The following is a 20,428-nucleotide window of genomic DNA, read 5'->3' on the forward strand; positions in this document are numbered from 1 at the left end:
GGGGAGAGTTGGTTCCAGAGAGAAGGCTCTTCCTCTGGGTCCCGCCAGATGACATTGTTTAGTCGATGGGACCCAGAGAAGACCAACTCTGTGGGACCTAATCGGCCCCTGGGATTCGTGCGTCAGAAAGCGGTCTCGGAGATATTCTGGTCTGATGCCATGTAGGGCTTTATAGGTCATAACCAACACTTTGAATTGTGCCTATACCTAGTTTGCAATATATAAATATATAATTATGTATTTATTCAAATAAACAGCTAATATTCATACAATCAATCTATCTGAATGTTGAAATGTAAGAAGTTCATTCAATTATGACAATTATACTATATATAGTCAGTTAATCAAAAAGTCAATTTTAAATATTAGATTAAAGTTATAAATATATAAGTAAATGCAAATTTATTAAATATAAAATTAATTTATCAAATAATAAGTCAACTATCTACTATCTATAGATTTGTAAATTACTGTTTATCTATATTGAAATAGTGGAAAAGTTTGTTAATATCATAACAAAGACCAAAGAGAAAAGTTGAGAGAGTATGTAAAAAAGAATTAATTCTAAAGGTTGATTCAAGAAAGAGAGAAGAAAAAGATTTTTTTTGGCAATTTCACAGTTTTACAGTTCAAATTCAAAGATACAAATATGAATATATAAATATATCAGCAATTAAATACAAATTATGTAGAGTGTAAATACTTAAGCAATGATTGGTTTGGTATAAATTTGAAAGGCAATATAGTAATATAGTAAATATCTAAACATAAGGAAAGTAGTAAAAAGAAGGTATCATTAACTTTCCCTTTATATAAGTTCATTCAGTTTGAGTAGGTCCAATAGATCCAGTAAGTCCAGTAGTTCAAATAGGGTAAATCCATTTTGTCTTTAAATGTTTGTGCAATATTTTAATGGTCATATCTTAAGTAGTCAAATATATAAAGAGTTGAAATAAGTTAATTAATCAGTTATTCAATCAGTTAATGAAGTTCAGTCGTTGTTATTGATATTATTGGGTATAGCAAATCCAAGGGAGGATCCAATTGATATAGTTAATAGAGTCTGAGTATCCAAACAAATAAATCTGCGAGGTAATTCAATCAGCAACAAGAGAAAGGAGAGATCTGCGAATCCACAGGTTCCAAAGATAAAGAAGGTATTCTAAAAGACGTGGGTTAAAAGTCAAGGGATGAAAGAAAACAAAAAAAGGGGGCTCTGTGGGGAGTTCCGGTTTTTATAAGTTCAGCGGTGCCTGATTGATTCCATTCATTCCATACAGTCTAATCCAAGTTGTAATCAAAACGATGACAGCAATCACAATCAAACTCCTTTCTCTTACCTTCAGCACGTTCTAAAATCTTTCACCCTTTGGAGTCAATGTCCAGTATTAGTCCTTCTTTCTGTTGTTGTAAATTCTAAAGCCAGAATCCAGTGAAAACTGAGTTATAAAGTATTTACGCCTATTCCAGCTAATTATTGCATAGTTACTGCCGCCATATTTATCAGGAAAAAATCATAGTCGCCGCCTTCTAGAAAGTTCCAGTTCAGGGGGAGATGGCAAGCTCAGACTACAAAGGGGATACTTTCTGTTGCTTTCTATACCAAATACCAAAATCACTCACAATCTTTCAAAGTCTCAATCCCAAAGTGCTCCGTCGCTACCGTGGCTTCCACGAATGAATCAGGAATGCCGTGTTTCTGGATATTTCCAGACAGATCTCTTTGAGTGACAATCAAGAGGGTTTCCTCACTTCCTGAGGGGCCCGCTGGCCACACCCCTCTTCAAAACCATGGGCTCTACAAGTGCGCGGTCATGTGATACAGCAATCAAAACACTCAAAAGGCCAAAACAATCCTGGAGGAACGGAATCGCCCAACAATAGCACGACGTCACAACCGGAGGTCCTGAGAATTTCATTTCATATGCTCTGTAGATGCTGGCCATGGTCGTGGATTTTATCTGTCCTGGTTATGAGATTGGAATGTGTTTATTTTGTATTTATCTTTGAGAATGGAGGAAGCTAACATCTTCTGTTTGCAACAAGAAGTTTCATGAGAAGTATTTGAACTGGCTGATAGAGATATGGCCACAGGGTGGGCAAAAAATATTAGAAAAAATTAAACATGAGAAGAATAATTTGAGGATAATCATACAATGGGTATTATTATTAGAAAGAGTCTTTGTAATTTGGAATAAATTTGCAAATGAAAAAATATGGATGGTAGCAGAATTTCTGAAGAGGAAGAAGATGGAGATTATTATAAAATTATAAATTAGAAGAATAAATTTTTGTAAAATTATGAGTGGGATGTATTGGAATTAAATGATGAATTTTAAAGTTATTTGTAATTTAAAAAAGGGAAATTATACTAAGAAGAGATTGAACATAAGATATGGGGATATGAATGAAATTTAGAAGGGAAATTAATGATTAAGATATAAGAGTATTAATTGAGCTTTATATCTAAGATATAAACACCAGGCGGTGTTGTGGTTAGCTCTGGCCCAGCTCCTGCCCCAAGGAATGTGGAGGTGGATGTGGGGAAAACATCCAAATGTCACAGGCCTGTTTTGCTGTCGACAGAGTTTACCAGTGAATTATCCTCTGAAGAAGGAAGTGTCAATGGGATGGATGAGGGGGGCTTGGCAGACAGCCCAGGAAGAAGCCAATCCTCCTTACCTTCGTTAGATTCAGTTGAGGAAATAATGATAGACCCAGGCATGTGTAGAACTGTGCATAGGAGAGAACAGCTTCAAAAATATTACAGAAGATAATTGAGTCCACCTGTGTTTGGGTGGGGTTCACGTAATTAGGGCTGCTGTTAAATTGGCAGCGTGCCGGCCTCACAGTGTGGAAGATTATCTGATCGTATTGGTTTGGATCGTGCCTTGCTGTTTCTGGATTGTGCTCAGGACTTTGTTTGTATTCCCGGACTTTGGAATATAAAGACATTGTGAGTGTTTATCACGTCTGAACAACAGTAGCTGTGACAAACTTCACAGTTACTGGTTTATTGCTGGGATTTATTGCTGGACTCTGTAATCTGTCTGTATTCAAGAGTGCATTGTTGTACAAGAAATCCCTTTGAAGCTTCTTTTTTGTTTGGATAAATAACATTTAATTGCATTCTTTCGTTTGTGTGTTTGCTTGGCTAAATTTCCCTTTAATTGCAGGCGTGTGGCATACGCCGGCTGAACATGTTATGATATATTTTGGGGGTAAATAATGAAAAATGGAATAATAGAACAATAGCATAATAATAGAACAATGAAAATAGAACAATGAAAATTGAAAATGGTTATGATTAGTGTTGAGTGAACTGAACTTCCACAGTTCGGGTCCGTGCCAAATTTGGCCGGGTTCAGTACACCAAACCTGATACTGGACTTTTCAAGAAGTCCATGTACAGGTTTGGCGTTCAAATGAACACCGCGATACACCAATCAACAGGCGTATTGTAAGCCGAAGCCATGCTGCATCTGGGCAGAAAACGCAAGGACCGGCTGTGATTGTCCATGCGTCCTGCTTACTAGTGATTGGCCAGCTGGATGCATGGCTGTGATTGGCACTGCGGGACACCTGACCCTACCTGTATAAAAGGCAAGACCACATGCTCCAGCACCATTAAACAAGCGCCGCATTAGCTAGAGACAGTGCTGCTGCTGCTGACAGGGAGAGATAGATTGGTGAGATTTCTAAGGACAGATCACCTAGGCATCTAAGACAAAAAAAGGGAAGATTTTGGGGGGGGAGTCTCCCTGCATCTGGTGGTGGCTGCCATTGAAAGGGGACATATCTCAACTGTGGAAGAAGCTGATTATCTAGGCCCTCAACAGTCAGGATTCAGGCCTGGCTACATCACGGAAACTGCTTTGGTCGCGCTGATAGATGATCACTGGCGGGCCTGGGACAGGGGTTTATCCTCTGTCCTGCTGCTTCTTGACCTCTCAGCGGCTTTCTATAGCATCGACCATGGTATCCTTTTGCGCCGGCTGGAGGGGTTGGGAGTGGGAGGCACTGTTCTTCAGTGGTTCTCCTCCTACCTCTCCGGTCGGTCGCAGTCAGTGTTAGTGGGGGGGTCAGAGGTCGACTTCAAGGTTACTCCCTTGTGGGGTGCCTCAGGGGTCGGGCCTCTCCCCACTGCTATTCAATATCTACATAAAACTGCTGGGTGAGATCATCCAGAGGCATGGGGTGAGGTATCATCAGTATGCTGATGATACCCAGCTGTACATCTCCACCCCATGTCCAGTCAACAAAGCAGTGGAAGTGATGTGCCAGTGCCTGGAGGCTGTTGGGGCCTGTATGGGTGTCAACAGACTCAAACTCAACCCGGATAAGATGGAGTGGCTGTGGGTTCTGCCTCCCAGGGACAATTCCATCTGTCTGTCCATAACCCTGGGGGGGGGAATTATTGACCCCCTCAGAGAGGGTCCGCAACTTGGGCGTCCTCCTCAATCCACAGCTCACATTAGAGAACCATCTTTCAGCTGTGGTGAGGGGGACGTTTGCCCAGGTTCGCCTACTGCACCAGTTGCGGCCCTATCTGGATCGGGACTCACTGCTCACAGTCACTCATGCCCTCATCACCTCGAGGTTCCATTACTGTAATGCTCTCTACATGGGGCTACCTTTGAAAAGTGTTCAGAAACTTCAGATCGTGCAGAATGCAGCTGCGAGAGCAATCATGGGCTTCCCAAGGTATGCCCATGTTACACCAACACTCAGCAGTCTGCATTGGTTGCCGATCAGTTTCCGGTCACAATTCAAAGTGTTGGTTATGACCTAAAAAGCCCTTCATGGCATCGGACCAGAATATCTCCGGGACCGCCTTCTGCTGCATGAATCCCAGCGACCGGTTAGGTCCCACAGAGTTGGTGTTCTCCGGGTCCCGTTGACTAAACAATGTCGTTTGGTGGGACCCAGGGGAAGAGCCTTCTCCATGGCGGCCCCGACCCTCTGGAACCAGCTCCCCCCAGAGATTAGAACTGCCCTCACCCTCCTTGCCTGTCGCAAACTCCTTAAAACCTATCTCTGCCATCAGGCATGGGGGAATTGAGACATCTCCCCCGGTCCTATACAATTTATGCATGGTATGGTTGTGTGCATGTTTACTTTAAATAATGGGTTTTTTAGTGTTTTTAAATTATTAGATTTGTTGTACATTGTTTTATTGTTGCTGTGAGCTGCCCTGTGTCTACGGAGAGGGGCAGCATACAAATCTGATAGATAGATAGATAGATAGATAGATAGATAGATAGATAGATAGATAGATAGATAGATAGACATCGCCTCCCAAACAACAAGGCCACCTGCCTCTCCCCAAAGGGACAGTGGAGGATCATCACCAATGCCACTTCCACCAACAGCAGCAACACCATTACCAAGCCTGTCCATACTGTCCCAGGGAAGCTTTCAGCTGTCCATCCCTCAAACTTTGGAGAGAAAGCGGACGTTTGGTCGATCTCACCCACGAGCCCAGGCCCTTAATGCCAGCATTTCAAAGCTGCAGGTATTTGAAATGCTCCCCTACCGCCTGGTTGAGACAGAAAGCTTCAAAAATTTTATGGAAGTGGCTGTCCTACTTCCACAATACCCACTTCCACAATCCCAGCCGCTACTACTTTTCATGCCAGGCCATCCCTGCCCTGCACCAACAGTTAGTGGAGAAAGTTAGGTGTGCACTGCGCAATGCTGTCAGTTCCTGCGTCCACATCCCCACTGTCACATGGGCCAGTAAAACATCTCTCACTGCCCATTGGGTGAATGTAGTGGCGGCTGGGAATGAGGCGGGAAGCAATTTAGCGCATATCCTTCCACCACCCAGGATTGCTGGACATCAGTTGGTGCCTCCTGTTGCCTCCTCCTCCTACTCTGCTTCCTCCTCTTCACCCTTCACATGCAGTAAGCGCAGTGCAGCAACCACTGATTTGAGCACGGCCATGGGAAAACGGCAGCAGGCGGTGCTAAAACTCATCTGCCCAGGAGCTGTGGACTGGCATCCAGGGGCAGACAGCCGAGTGGTTGCTGCCGCTGCATCTGAAGCCTGGCAAGGTGGTGTGCCACAACAGGCAGAACCTTGTGGCAGCCTTGGGCCGAGCGGGGTTGATGCTCATCCCTTGCCTGGCGCATGTGCTCAACTTGGTGGTGCAGAAATTCCTGGCCAATTATTCAGCGCTGCTGCATAAAGTGCATGCCGTATGTGCGCACTTTCACCATTCCCACCCTGCTGCTGCTCGCCTACCTTCCCTGCAGAGAAACTTTGGCCTTCCCACCCACTGCCTTGTATGCGATTTGCCAACCAGGTGGAATTCCACGCTGCATATGCTGGAAAGGGTGTGTGAGCAGCAGCAGGCAATAGTGGAGTTCCAGCTTCAAAACGCCCGGGTGAGTAGAAGTGCAGACCACCAGCACTTTACCACCCATGACTGGGCCTCCATGAGGGACATTTGTGCTGTGCTGCAGTGCTTCCAGTACGCCACTGATATGGTCAGTGCTGATAATGCCAATGTCAGCACTACCATCCCCATCCTTTGCCTACTGGAAAAAACCCTTCGGGCCATGACGGAGGATGTGATGGTGGCACAGGAGGAAGCAGAGGAGGAGGAGTAAGGCCTGTTTTCCCAGGCAGCAGGGAAGCGCATACGTGGCTCGCAGGGTGAGTGGCTGGGCCGACAGCAGCCATGTACTCTGCTGTCCAGCCAGTAGAGAGTTTGGGGGGGAGAGGAGGAGGAGGCCTTGCAGCAGGGTGCCCTCCAGTGCAGCTCACAGGCATCAATGGAGCATGGCTGGAGGGAGGAGCAGGAGGAAGAGGAGGAGGAGAGACCTGTTACTGACAACCTCTCCTTGATTCAGGGCAGCCTGGCTCACATGAGCCACTACATGCTCCAGTGCCTGCGCAATGACCCCAGGGATCCCCGGTATAAGGACAACATCACCTCTTTGATCCCAGCACTCGAGCGGGAGCGCAAAATGAGAGAATATAAGCGCGCGCTGGTGGATGCATTAGTGGCAGAGTTCCCACAGGACTTGGAGGGCTCAGTGGTGGCACACGGAGTAGGAGGAGGACGCAGTCACCAATGCAGTGGGGGCACTGGCAGCATCTCACTGGGGAGGGTGAACATGGCCACAATGTGGGAAAACCTATTTTATAATCCCCCCACAATCGGATGTGATGGCCCATAATACCAGAAGGTAGAATGTGACACACATGGTGGATGACTAACTGTCCAAGCGTCTCATGGTACTTAGTGATGCCTCCAACCTCTTCAATGTTTGGGTAGGTAAATTAGACACTTGGCCAGAGCTTGCCCTCTATGCCCTGGAGGTGCTGGCCTGCCCTGCGGCAAGTGTCCTGTCCGAGTGTGTATTCAGCACCGCAGGAGGGGTCATCACTGACAAAAGGATCTGCCTATCCACAGACAACGCGGACATACTTACATTCCTTAAAATGAACCAAGCGTGGATCCCATGGGACTTGGCTGTGCTACCACCTGAGTGAGTGGTTAGAATGTTTGCTACCACCACCATCTCCTCCTCCTTCTCCTCTGTCACTTCCACCTGCATCACCTCCCCCCCCCAGACAGCTGTAAAATTCATGTATGTATATATTTAGGTTTATTTTTATGTAAATACTTGTGTATAGTTTGGATTCATATTCTGACAATTTTGTAACTGCATCTGCTCATCCATAAAATTAATGTTTGCAGAGATGGTTTCTAACAGCCAAAATGCATGTTCCTTCCAAGGGGGGTCACCTTGAAAAAAGCTGAAATAATTTGCCCCCTTCAATGGGGTTCGGGTTCGCCCAACACTAGTTATGATTATTTTGGATATTAATATTTTTATTATTTCTGATATTAATGGGAGAGAGGTGAGGGGAAAAGGTATGAAGGTTTAATTATAAGATAAACAAAGATTAGGAGAATTTTATATGTGGATGAATTATGTTTAACTGAAATATAGAATTAAGAAGATGGGTCATTCCGTGTGAAGTGGACCAGTGGTCCCCATCTTACCATCTCAGATTTTGATGAAATTTGGCACATAGTTCCTTTATGATATAAAACTATGCTGTGCAAAATTTTAGTTCAAAAGACTAAAAATTGGGAGTTGTAGGAGACCTCAAATAAAGGGTTGCAAAATGCTGAGTCGGCAAAAATGACATTTTGGGCCAAATTCCAAAAGCTGTTACCGCAGCAGTTTCATTTATTTATTTTATTTTATTTATTTATTTATTTTGTCCAATACACAATAATATGCTACAAACTTATAGAGATACTATGGAGTCCGGTAATGAGTTCCATGCTTCAACAACTCGATTACTAAAGTCGTATTTTTTACAGTCAAGTTTGCAGCTTGAATCTGTTGTGTGCTCTTGTGTTGTTGTGGTTGAAGCTGAAGTAGTCTTTGATAGGCAGGACATTGCAGCATATGATCTTGTGGGCAATACTTAGATCATGTTTAAGATGTTGTAGTTCTAAGCTTTCAAGACCCAGGGTTGTAAGTCTAGTTTTGTAGGGAATTCTGTTTTGGGTAAAGGAGTGAAGGGCTCTTCTGGTGAAGTATCTTTGGACATTTTTGAGGGGCTGTTAATGTCAGAAATGTGGTATGGGTTCCAAATAGATGAGCTGTATTCTAGGATGGGTCTGGCAAAAGTTTTTAAAGCTCTGGTAAGTAGTGTGAGATTTCCAGAGCAGAAGCTACGTATGATTAGATTAACAACTCTTGAGGCCTTCTTGGCGATGTTATTGCAGATCTTTAGTTATTAGTATTCCAAGGTCCTTGACTGAGTGGGGATTATCTGTGATAATTTGTTTATTCAGTTTGTATTTGAAGTTCTGATTATTTTTGCCGATGTGTAGGACAGAGCATTTCAGTAGTATGTTGGAGATATTTGGAGAACCTGCACACCTTGTAAGGCTTTATAAACTGGCAAAACCCCATGTACCTAGTCCTCTTACTTTTTACATGGTTCAGGCTCAAACTTTGCAAAAAAACACCCTGAAAAATGAATTTACAGCAATCTTCAGGCTTCTGTAGTTTCAAAACTACTTGGCCTGATTTTTAGCAGGTGTACTAATTACACAGTTGCAATGAGGACTTTAATTTGCAGCACTTTCCTTCAAGTTGTTGAAAAAATATAAGAGTTCAAAGTTGGTACTTAACGTGTTTTTGCCAACTTTGGGTTATTTTTGATGCCCTGTTTGATCCTACTTTTGGGAATTACCTCTTGGCGATGAGCCACCATTGACCAATACATGTTTAAAGTACTAACTGACTTATATAGCCATTAGAAACATCAATAGGCCTGTTTCCTCTATCATGCAGTAATGCTGACAAAACCCCCACTTTTTCGGACCCTTATTTGAAACCTGACCTCACCCTTCCATTTCCTAACAAACATTCCTGTTTTTTAGTTTTCTTGAACGCAGTCTAATAACATAATGTGTTCTTTATTTTTTTAAAATGCTGCTTATTGAAAAAAGAATCACTTTTACTGCACTTGTATCAAGGGTGCAGTGCAGAAATCACATGCTGCCCTCACACTGTTGAAGACATTTTTTCAATCCTTATATGAAAAGACACCAAAAGTAAAACAATATATTTTTTAAAAAGAGAATCTACTCTTTTTATTGGTCCTAAATTGAAGAGGATTGAAGCTGTCCCACAGGGCATCAAAAATAGCCAGAGAGGAAGTTTGACCCATACCAACATCTCGCGTATTAACACCACTTTCTCAGCCTACTACCAAAGCAACCTTTCCCTCCTGCTGAGGCTTTAGGAATACCTTCAAAGCAAATTCGCCCATCATTTCAGCATGAACCATCCTGCTCCCGACTGAGATATGGCTCCAACCATGCCTGCTTGCTGACCTTGAACTTGCTCAGCAAGCACAAACAATGCCTTTTGCAGTAGCAAAAGCCAAAATCAAAGCATTGTTTTTAGCTTCTCTTAGATGATGGGATGGGCGCCTTCAAAGGTAGAGGAAAAAATTTAGACATTTCCTGAAAATAAACCCTAGCACTTTTTGGGAGGTCAAAATAAAATAAGACCAGGGCTTATTTTTGGGAAAACATGATAGTTAAGAGTCAAATTCAGTTACTAAAAAGCAACATATTAATTACTTATAATCTTATTGATATGTGATACAGTATATCATTTCCACATTAGATACATTTATTTGGTTTTAGTTTAACATACCCAGCATTTTTTTCTCCAGGCAGTATTTGTAGAAACAAAATGTGAATTTGAATACTATGTCTCATGTTGGAATTCAAGCATTATTCAGGCTTAAGCCTTAACTAGGAGTTTTATAATTTCCATTAATTATTCATTTATTTAACTTTTTAATTGACTTGATTTTTTAAAAGGTCACATAAGAAGCCTTTTTCTTCCTCTTATTTCCTTTTTGCTCCATTTTCTGAACTATTCCTAGCAAGTTTTATAATAGTCAGGAGAGAGGAGAGGGTGTGGCCAAACGTCATAGCAGGATGGAGTTCCCCACACTCCATTGGGGAACACCAATATCCTCGCCATTAGGAGGTCCAGACCTGTCAGAATTCGACCAGAACTGTCTTGAAGGAGTGGGGGAGAAGAGAGGTGCCTGTTGGCAAGCTGAGGGGATAGCAAACACCCCAGAAAGCTGACTCAGTCCTCTTTGCCTGGAGCGATAGAAGATGACATTAAGAGTCATCCTAGCTGGGGTGGCCGTGAACAACTGAATTGTTTTTGAATGATTGAAGTAACCTGGGAAAGAGATGCAAGATTATGTGCTGGGGAGCAGAAGAGATGGGAAGTAGAAGCTGATGAGTGTTGCTGCCAACATAAGCTTGAAAAGGACCTTTGGATAATTTTAAAGGGGAACAAATTAAAGGAAGTGTAGAAAGCAACTATGTAGCCAATAGAGGACCATAGAGACATTAAGAAAAAAGGAGGAACTGAAACTGATACCCAGTTTTTGAGAACTTAGTTTTTTCTAAAATGAACTTGGTTTAAGAGATGAGTGAAGAAGTTTGGAAGAGAATGTTTTGTTAACAAGATGGATTTAAAGATGAATATTGTTCTGCCTGTCCCCAGGCCACCTAGAAACGAAGTAAGTAATCAAACACACACACACACACACACACACACAGGCTTGTAAAAATAAAGCAAAGAGGTGTTCTTTATATTCAGAAGGCTGCAAGCCACGGAGTTTCAGAGCAATGTTAGTTTAAGAGTCCAGCAGAATGAAGCACTCAAGTCAGTACAGAGGTCTTTCTGGCTTACATCAGCCACAACTCACAGCTTAAATGTCAGAATGTCCAAAGATATCCACAGGGGGGAGAAGAAGCGTAATGCCCTCAGATGGAATCTCCATCCTGCCCTTCACTTGTCCTCCTGTTGAAATGCTGCATTCTCTGAGTGCTTAACAGCCCTCTAAAAATTTTTCCAATGTAAAAATTCATTCAGACAAATGAAGGAAGTGCCAAGTAGTTTAATATAATGCAATCTTTTTATAATCTCCTACATCTGTGATGGGCAGGACCAAGATTCCATCTGAGGGTATTACGCTTCCCCCCCCCCCATTTCTCTTCCTTAGAATGGAAGGGTGGAGACAAAGTGTGCGTAGCTGTCATGGGGTTGCTCAATCTGAAGTGGGAGAATGAAGCTCGGAAAAACTCCACTTTAACCCAGTGAGAAGGGTATTTTTTTGGGGGGGTGCATCTTTTCCCCGGCTTCTCCAAGCTTTCTTCTCCCACTTCAGATTGAACAGCCCAGTGACAGCTTGGCATGCTTCTTCTCCCCCCCCCCATTCTGAGGAAGAGAAATGGGGGGGTGGAGAGAAAGCATGATATATCAAGGCGCCAGCTCTGCTGCTGCTGCTGCTGCTACTGCGTGGGAGAAGCCGGGGGGAGCGCAGGGAGGCATCCAGCCATGGCAATCATAGAAACATAGAAACATAGAAGACTGACGGCAGAAAAAGACCCCATGGTCCATCTAGTCTGCCCTTTTACTATTTCCTGTATTTTATCTTACAATGGATATATGTTTATCCCAGGCATGTTTAAATTCGGTTACTGTGGATTTACCAACCACGTCTGCTGGAAGTTTGTTCCAAGGATCTACTACTCTTTCAGTAAAATAATACTTTCTCATGTTGCCTTTGATCTTTCCCCCAACTAACTTCAGATTGTGTCCCCTTGTTCTTGTGTTCACTTTCCTGTTAAAAACACTTCCCTCCTGAACCCTATTTAACCCTTTAACATATTTAAATGTTTCGATCATGTCCCCCCTTTTCCTTCTGTCTTCCAGACTATACAGATTGAGTTCATTAAATCTTTCCTGATACGTTTTATACTTCAGACCTTCCACCATTCTTGTAGCCCATCTTTGGACCCGTTCAATTTTGTCAATATCTTTTTGTAGGTGAGGTCTCCAGAACTGAACACAGTACTCCAAATGTGGTCTCACCAGCGCTCTATATAAGGGGATCACAATCTCCCTCTTCCTGCTTGTTATACCTCTAGCTATGCAGCCAAGCATCCTACTTGCCTTTCCTACTGCCCGACCACACTGCTCACCCATTTTGAGACTGTCAGAAATCACTACCCCTAAATCCTTCTCTTCTGAAGTTTTTGCTAACACAGAACTGCCAATGCAATACTCAGATTTAGGATTCCTTTTCCCCAAGTGCATTATTTTACATTTGGAAACATTAAACTGCAGTTTCCATTGCTTTGACCATTTATCTAGTAACGCTAAATCATTTACCATATTACAGACCCCTCCAGGAATATCAACCCTATTGCACACTTTAGAGTCATCGGCAAATAGGCAAACCTTCCCTACCAAACCTTCCCCTATGTCACTCACAAACATATTAAAAAGAATAGGACCCAGAACAGACCCTTGTGGCACACCGCTTGTAACCTGTCTCTGCTCAGAATACTCGCCATTAACAATAACTCTCTGATGTCTATGCTTCAGCCAGCTTGAAATCCACTGAACTATCCAGGGATTAAGTCCAATCTTCACTAATTTATCTATCAGCTCTTTATGTGAAACCGTATCAAAGGCTTTGCTGAAGTCCAGATAGGCAATATCCACGGCACCACCTTGATCCAACACCTTTGTGACATAGTCAAAGAACTCTATGAGATTAGTCTGACACGATTTGCCTTCAGTAAAGCCATGCTGATTTCCATCTTGCTTTCTCAATGCAAAGACAGAGAGAAGGGAGGGAGGGTAGCCAATGCCTCAAACAACAAGAGGCTCATCCTCCCATACTCTTAGCAGGATCAGACAACGTGTCCTACTCAGCCACGCACTCCCCATGCCAGCAAGCACAGACTTTCACCTTCTTCCTGAGGCAGGCGAGCCATCTCCACTCCTGGCTGCCCCCAAACTCCCTTATGTGTTGTCCTTCTTAAAGGCAGTGGCAGTAGGCAACTCTGCCAGCACCAGACCCATCCACCTTGGCTGGCCGGATTCTGCCAAAGGATTCTTATGCCACACACACACACCAGCTTAGGTGACACTTCCAAATGGCATATTCTGGGCAACTGGCAAGCAGCTGCACCAGCTCTCCTCAAAGTTCTTGCGACCCTTCTGCTTCAGGGGGAATATGCAGCAGGAGTTATCTCCATTTCGTACCCTCTCAGCAGGGGGAACATGCATCTTTCTGGAGTTTAATACCTCTACGTGTCTGCCAGCTGTTATCTTTAGGGGAAAAATGGTTGCAAACTACAGCAACTCTTCTTGCAAGAGTAGTTCTCGCAGTGAGAAGAGTTTGCAAGCTTCTCTTCTGGGAGAGCGAAACGATTTTCCGAAGGCTGAAAATCAGCTGGCCAGCGTGCGCATGCACACTGGAGCTGATATAGGGCAATGCCTCAAGTGTCCTCTGATATGGCTCTGCGTGCCACCTGTGGCACATGTGCCATAGGTTTGCCATCATGGCTCTATGGGATTTTAAAAGATGTATTATAGAACTTGGAGTTGGAAAAGAAAAGAAAAAGGATATGAAAGAGAACAATGAAAACAATTATGAACCTGAGGACAATTATGATAATGATGAACACAAAACAAAAGAAAAAAAGACTCTAAATCAGTGATGGCGAACCTATGGCATGCATGTTACAGGTGGCACACTGAGTCATATCTACCAGCACATGAGTTATTGCCCAGGCTCAGCTCCAGCACACATGTGCATGCCAGCCAGCTGATTTTTGGCTCTCATGGAGGCTCTGGGAGGAGATTTTCTGCTTCTGCAGAACCTCTGGAGCCTTGGGAGGGTGAAAAACAGGGCTACCAAAAGTTGAAAAACAGGCCATTTCTGGCCTCCAGAGGGCCTCGGGGGGCAGGGGAGGCCATTTCTGCCCTCCCCAGGCATTGAATTATGGATGTGGGCATTTGCACTTGCATGTGCTTTCGGTACCCAAAAATGCTCTAAATAGACAAATTGATGATTATGCTGATTACACTGGGGTTTACAGTGACCAAAAGAGTACAGGAAGAAAGTATTGGTATTGAATGAAACAATTAAAGAAAGAAGGGGATAGTATAGAGAAGAGATTAAGAAGGATTGAATGATTGAAGGGAAAAATATTGACTTCTTTCCCGTTCTTTTCCTTTTCCAGAGGGGGGGACAAAAACGGGAGGTAAAGACTCATGGAGCTCCAGAGAGGAGAAAGATGTGGGAGAGATGAGCAGAGGGGGGGGGACCAAAATGGGAGGGAAAGACTCATGGAGCTTAAGAGAGGAGAAAGGTGTGGGGGAGATGAGCAGAAGGGGTGGACAAAAACAGGAGGGAGAGACTCATGGAGCTCAAGAGAGGAGAAAGGTGTGGGGGAGATAAGCAGACGGGGGGACAAAAACAGGAGGGAAAGACTCATGGAGCTCAAGAGAGGAGAAAGTTGTGAGGGAGATGAGCAGAGGGGGTGGACAAAAATGGGAGGGAAAGACTCATGGAGCTCAAGAAAGGAGAAAGGTGTGGGGGAGATGAGCAGAGTGGGGGGACAAAACCGGGAGGCAGGGACTCATGGAGCTCAAGAGAGGCTCTTTTTGCCTTGCTTTGTTGGGACTGCAACCTCTTGCTGTCCCTTCCCCCACTCCGTTCGCCTCAGCTTCGTCTGTCCGCCGCTTTAAAAAAAAAAAAAGCCTTAATGTTTTGGATTTTCCTAATGGGCTGGCACGCATGATTGGCTTTTCCATTGATTCCTATGGGAAACATTGTTTCATCTTACAAACTTTTTACCTTACGAACCTCGTTCCAGAACCAATTAAGTATTACTAACTAATTATAGTCCTAATCAAAAGATAAATAATTGTATGTAGGGGCACAGATTTGGAGTAGATAATTAATGTGATTATTGAATATAAAAAGAAAATATTTTCTCATCAATTCCATACTTCATATTAGATTGATGCAAAATTGGCTGCACTATTTTTTTCTAACTGCTGAAAGAAAGTATAAAATGTAAAGTTATTGTTATGCTGGGCTTCACATTACAAGCCCCCAATTAAGTCCAAAGGAAAAATTCAAACACACACCTTTGTAAAGTAAACAAAGTTGGTTTACTAAAAGGAAAATACTGTCCAAAACGCACTCCTAATCAGCCAAAGTGCTCTCCCACACACAACAAGCCTTGAATGCTGTGAAAAACAAAACAAAAGCAAAGCAGATAAAACGCAGCTGTGAAGACTTCACAGCCACCACCCCCTTCAAGAGTCCTCATGCATAAACTTAACTATGAATTAGTCCAAGAGTCCTGTAAAATCCTGAAACAATTCAAAGTCCTTGTACAATCCAGATGTAAAACACAGTTCTCTCTCTCTCCAAACAGATAAACTTCCACGCCGAGAAGCAACAATGTTGGCAATTTATCAGCAGCCCCATTAGCCTAATTGCCCCAGCCACAGGTGTTCTCCCTTATTTCCTGTAATACTTGCGCAGTAATACTTCCTTGACATCAACCTATGTCTGCAAACATCTATGAATGCCTCCCTTTCTGAATCTACCAATAATAATGATGATGATTCACTAATGGGGTAATTAGCGACTGGGCTGCCTGTAATTACCTCATCCGTTGATCCTACTTCACTAGAATCTTCCCCTGACACAGACGCTTCGCTGTCAGAAGCTGTTGGCACTAAAACTGGCCTCTGATAATGTGAGGATTCTCCCACATCAACCCCCATAGTCCTCGGAGCAGGAGCTGGCCCAGAGGCCAACCACAACACCATCCCCCCACGGAAGGCCCCTCCCCTGACTCCAGCGTAAGGGATGGGGCTTGTGCAGAAATTGCACGTGAAACACCTGAATGAGGGCAGGAGCATCCACCAGAGCAATCATCTAGCTCGCCCTTAACACATTGCACTAAATAGTGGAAGCAATCGTCCACCCAACGGGAGTCCCGAATGGCATGGATCATGACGTCGGGCAGGTGATCCCGAGCACAGGGTGCAGGCAGTGTGGGTACATTAGGACGGAGCGGGCAGTCAGCATAAACAGGAACCAATAGGGAACCATGAAACACTGTGTGAACTCACATATTGGCAGGCAGGGTGAGACGATACGCCACAGGATTGATGACCTGCTTGATGGTGAAAGGGCCCATGAATCGTGGATCTAACTTTTGACGAGGCAACTCCGAGGCGATGTACTTTGTGGACAGCCACACCTGATCTCCAATGGCCAATGGGGGGACGCCTCGCCGGGACCGATCAGCAAATTGCTTGCAATCCTCCTTGGCCTTGAGCAGATATCGTTTCACCATCTCATGCACCGTGTGAAGTTCTGAAAGGAAGTCCTCCACCACCGGGACTGGGGAATCTAACAAGGTTATTGGAAAAAAATGAGGATGGAACCCATAATTGGCATAGAAGGGCGTGATTCTTATGGCTGTATGATGGGAGTAATTGAAAGCAAACTCAGCCACCGGGAGACAGCGAGACCAGGCAGACTACTGGTCTGACACAAAACACCGCAAATATTGCTTGAGAATGCCAATGACTTTCTCAGTGTCACCAGTCTGAGGGTGCTGTGTCGATGCGAGACAAACCTGCACCTGTAAAGCGGACATGAGTTTCCTCCAGAACCGTGGCGTGAATTGAGTCCCCCGGTCAGACACTACCTGATCTGGAAGCCTATGGAGCCGGAAAATGTTCTGTAGGAATAGTTGGGCAGTGACATGAACTATGGGCACTCGGTGGCATGGAATGAAGTGTGCCATTTTAGTCAGCATGTCTACCACCACCATCACCGTACTGAACCCCAAACACACTGACTGGCAAGTGAGTTACAAAGTCCATGGACACAGCTGCCCACGGCCTCGTGGGCATTGGCAATGGCTGTAACAATCCTGGCGGGGGCCCTGTAGCGGACTTGCCCGCATGACAACATTCACAAGTGTTGACATAGGATTGTACATCATCATGGAGCCGCAGCCACCAGAATGACCAGCGGCGGGATTGTCGTGACACTGGGACATGATTAAACCGTGACGCGGCCCTGCTGGCACGTACAACTGCCCCCGGTACCAGAGCAGTCCATCCGCAAATGTCCAGGGAGAATTGGGCCCCATCTCCCGCACCCACTGTGCCACAAAACCACCACCCCGCTGCATCTCTCAAATACACCTCCTCAAATCGACGGGGTCATGGGTGGCAGCCAAAGCTTCCACGGGCAGGATAGTTTGTAATGGGGCTGGTTCTTTGGGATGCATGAACTCAGATTTTCAAGATAAAGTGTCCGCTCGAGGCTTTTGAAAACTACTGGATCTGAAAGTTGAACCGTGCAAAGAACGACCAATGTATCTGTCATTGATTCAACTTTTGGGACGTTTGCAGGAACTCCAGATTCTGATGGTCCGTCCAGAACTCCACCTGATGCCAAGCTCCATCGAGATGATGCCTCCATGTCCCGAACGCAGACTTGACAGCCAACAATTCTTTCTCTCAGATCATATAATTGCATTCCAAGGGTGTGAGCTTGTGGGAGTCGTAGGCGTACGGGAACAGAGTGCCTCCCTCGGGACGGGCCTGAAGAAGCACATCGCCGACGGTGACATCGGAAGCATCGGTCTCCACAACAAATGGCCGATGCGGGTCTGGATGCTGCAGCAGGGGTTCCTTCATAAACGCGTCCTTGAGAGCCACAAAGGCCTGCTGCTCAACCTCACCCCATTGAAATGGCACGTGTTTCTGCAACAGGCAGGTGAGGGACACTGTCACGGTCAATCTCTGCACGTCGTTCACCCTCTGCGGGGGTTGTCAGGTTTTTAGAGCCAACACCTTGCCCGGGTCCATGGCTATGCCCCCTGGAGAAATGACGTGCCCCAGAAATTCAATGGTGGTCTGAAAAAACTGACATTTCTCCAACTTGGCATATAAACTCTGCTCTCGCAAATGGTGCAGAACCCGGCACAAATGCCACAAATGACTGGACTGTGATGGGGAGTACACTAGAATGTCATCAAGGTAAATGACCACAAAATAGTGTAGCATATCCCAGAACACATCGTTCATCAGGTCCCCATACCGGGTGCCAAACGCCGTTTTCCACTCATCTCCCGGCCGTATCCTCACCAAATTATATGCACTGTGTAGATCGATCTTGGAAAACACTTTGGCAGCCTGCAGGCATTCCATCAACTTGGTAATCAACGGCAACGGGTACCGGTTGCGCACCGTGATAGCATTAAGGAGTTGGTAATCACAGCACAAACGTAAGTCCCCAGTCTTTTTCTTAACAAACAGAACAGGCATGGACAGAGGCGAGGTCGAGGGCCTGATGAACCCTTTTGCAAGATTCTTGTCAACGAACTCCTTGAGGGCCACTAGTTCAGGCATGGAATATAACCGATTGGCAGGAAGCTTGGCATCCGGAAATAGTTCAGTGGCACAATCATATGGCTGATGTGGCGGCAGCCGATCTGCCTCCTTCTCATTGAAAATATCAGCAAATTCTGTGAAGCACTCAGGTAAAACAACTGCAGGTATCCCGGGCCCTTGAGAAGCACAAACATGATGGTGATGGTCCACACACTGCAGATTTGAGAAAGTGACTATGTTCTGGGACCACACCACATGAGGATCATGCACACGTAAACAAGACAATCCCAAAATTACAGGAAAATGGAGGTCTCAGGTGACGTAGAATAGGAGAGCCTCTTCGTGGGTCCCGATGACCATACGAACTGGCAAGGTCTGGAACCGGATGGGCCTGGACAACAAAACTCACCCATAGATAGTTTCCACAGTCAACGGGGGTTCCACAGGACATAATGTCTCTGCGCAAAACCCTCATCCAAGAAGTTCGTGGTGGCTCCCGAATCCACAAGGGCAAGAGTCGCGATATGCTGGGTACGGCAATGTACCTGGAGTTGTACTGCAATCGTTAGTTGTCGGTACGATTCGGGGTCATCAACCAAAGTGTTCTGAGAGGGTTGAATACCGGCCTGACCTAGCGTTGCCACCAAGCCGGGCTCCCTTGTTTCCCGACTGAGCCTCTGGCTGGGAAACCAGGGGCATGGGAACCGACACCGAGGAATCAGGAACTGTGGTTGAAACGTGGGGTGCACACTCTGGAGTCGGGATGGCAGCAGTTGGCACGGGTGTGATTGGGACAGTGGCAGCAGCCGTGCTCTGCCATTTGCGAGGACAAGCATTTGCAAAATGACGTGCCCCCCCCAATAATAGCACACACCTGTCGCACGTCGATGAGCCCTCTCCCCAGGGGTCACGCGGGATCGAACAAAGCTCACATCCATTGGTTCCCCCAGAGATGCACGATTCGACATATGAGGAGGCAAGGCAAGCATGAGTCTTCGGAGAGGGGTGGCATGCAAATCTAATAAATTATTATTATTATTATTATTATTATTATTATTATTATTATTATTATTATTATGAAACGACGAGGTGCAGGAACCGGGTACTGGACTGGCACAGATGGCACCCCCCAATGCGGAGCAGGCACAGGCGTGGCACCAGAAACTCGGGGGGAGGACAGCCCAGCCCGACGCACCTCTCGGGTCAGCACCTGCACCATGAGGCCGTGGAAGTCACTCATATATTCCGCCAACAGGGGCAAGCCTTGTTTCAATTGCTTCAACACCCTCTTGGCCGTCTGCTCCCGCACTGGATCCGCAAACTGCCATCGCAACTGGTTGCAAAAAGTTGGTTTATGAAAAGGAAAATACTGTCCAAAACAGACTGTTAATCAGCCAAAGTGCTCTCCCACACTCAAAAAGCCTTGAATGCTATGAAAAACAAAACAAAAGCAAAGCAGATAAAACGCAGCTGTGAAGATATCACAGTTATCAAGCCTATATGTAATATATTTTTGATACAGGATGTGAACAATTTATGAAATATAAATATAGTCAAATTATAGTAGAATTGAAATGGGAATAAAGATTTAAGATTGTGATCATATAGAACA

General features: G+C 44.9%; 1 protein-coding gene across 4 annotated transcripts in view; it reads left to right on the plus strand.

The window, feature by feature from the left end:
• CNTN1 (contactin 1) overlaps positions 1-20,428 on the plus strand; it is a 760,044-nt gene that overhangs the window by 263,586 nt on the left and 476,030 nt on the right. The window lies entirely within an intron of this gene.

The sequence above is a fragment of the Erythrolamprus reginae genome, chromosome 6 (assembly GCF_031021105.1).
Source record: "Erythrolamprus reginae isolate rEryReg1 chromosome 6, rEryReg1.hap1, whole genome shotgun sequence".
NCBI classification, from domain to species: Eukaryota; Metazoa; Chordata; class Lepidosauria; order Squamata; family Dipsadidae; genus Erythrolamprus; species Erythrolamprus reginae.